The sequence below is a fragment of the Rhea americana genome, unplaced genomic scaffold (genome assembly GCF_003343005.1).
Source record: "Rhea americana isolate MKP2758 unplaced genomic scaffold, rheAme1 scaffold_80, whole genome shotgun sequence".
In the NCBI taxonomy this organism is placed as follows: domain Eukaryota; kingdom Metazoa; phylum Chordata; class Aves; order Rheiformes; family Rheidae; genus Rhea; species Rhea americana.
The window spans coordinates 1,900,406-1,902,010 of record NW_028186979.1 but is presented as its reverse complement, the minus strand read 5'-3'; positions in this window follow the sequence as shown (position 1 = coordinate 1,902,010).

The following is a 1,605-nucleotide window of genomic DNA, read 5'->3' as shown; positions in this document are numbered from 1 at the left end:
CGCCTGGCGACAAGGCGTTTCGTCCCCGCGCTGGGACAGGCTTCCGCTCGAGGAAATAATTTTCCACTTTTAGCCAGATGCTTGAGCGCTGCTCCAAGAWGGATTTGAACTGCCTGGAGGGAAAAGGGAGGGAGGGGGCTGGCAGCTTTCAGAGGCTGTGTGTGCAAGGGAAAAGCAGGGAAAGAAAAAGACATCAAAGCCCTGATCTTGAGAAGTGATGAACGCATCCTACAAGGCATTCAGTACCTCTAATTTACAGATCTGTCTGTAYGGACAGTTACTCATCCATTAGGTTATGATACTCTTTCAGAGTTTACATTAATTCACAGATTGTTTGCATGATTTGCAATATTTCCAATATTTCGAATGTTTTTTATTTCCAAATTTATTTCCAATGGGAAACTGAGGCCTTGTAAGAACAATGGCTGGATATATACAAGAACAAATGTCTGAAGAATAGCACCTCTGTGCACTTTGGGGCATTTAATAAAAGTCTGTCCCTAAGTAACTTGCTCACTGATACTAAAAGATACAACGCTTCCCTGTAAGGTTGATGTACACAGAGTTTTCCTGTGGGGTCAAGAGCAGCCTCGTTTGTACGGTCCTTAGCTGCGTTTCTTCTGTTACTTTAATATACAACCGTTGCATATAAAAATGAAATATGATTGGAAAGAGTGATTTTGACCTACATATGTTCAGCATTCGCCAATACTTAAAGCGTATAGAGAGTCAGCTGGACGAAGGCCATAAAATCCTTTCTCGTGAAAAGCCATAGAAAGGCATCTAAATACTAAGACCAAAAAAAACTTTTCAAACAGCTTTTCCTATTTTTTATTTATTTATTCTTTGCTTAGCTTGGATTGTTTCCATATAAAGTTGTCAAGACTGTAACCTGTGTGAAAGTGTCAAAATGCTTTTATTGCAAGCTTGTTTTATATAAAGCTGTTATATTTTCCACTAATTATAGGAAATTCTGCCTCTGTAAACATAAGGATATGATTAACTGATGTGAAAGATATAATGCAAGCAAACACACACCTTAATAAATCCCCCAAGCTGGGTTYAGCATCAGTATTACTTAATATTGGCCATGTGCAAATCAGCTTTCCTTTGCCCTTTTTCATATCTRCACATTTTCCTAGTTTTTAGGTTAAGTTGTGTGTGCTTCAGGGTCTCACCTTTTATTATCTGCAAGTTACTTCAGCCTCCTCTGATATCTTGCCTGGACAAACACGTCACTGCCTATCTCCCACCATGGTGCAGTGGTGTTGTGTGGTACCAAGCAGTTACTGTCATGCTCTGTCCCCGAGGTGGCTGTTAAAAGCATAAATCCTTTACATGGAAGCACTTCCAAAAAGGAGCTGTATGTCCACGTCCACCGTAGAGTTGATATTTGAAGCCTCTACTGCTATGAGCTTCTCACCTCCTTATTAACTAAATCAATATAATAGGGTCCTAGGAGATTATGGATGTAGCCATTATTCATTATTAAATTTGACAGATAAATCATACTACTTATTATAAACTAGAATGGGATTCTATCAAATAGTCATATGCAACCCTTATAATCTATATCTTGATCTAATACTTCTGATGTCAACAACA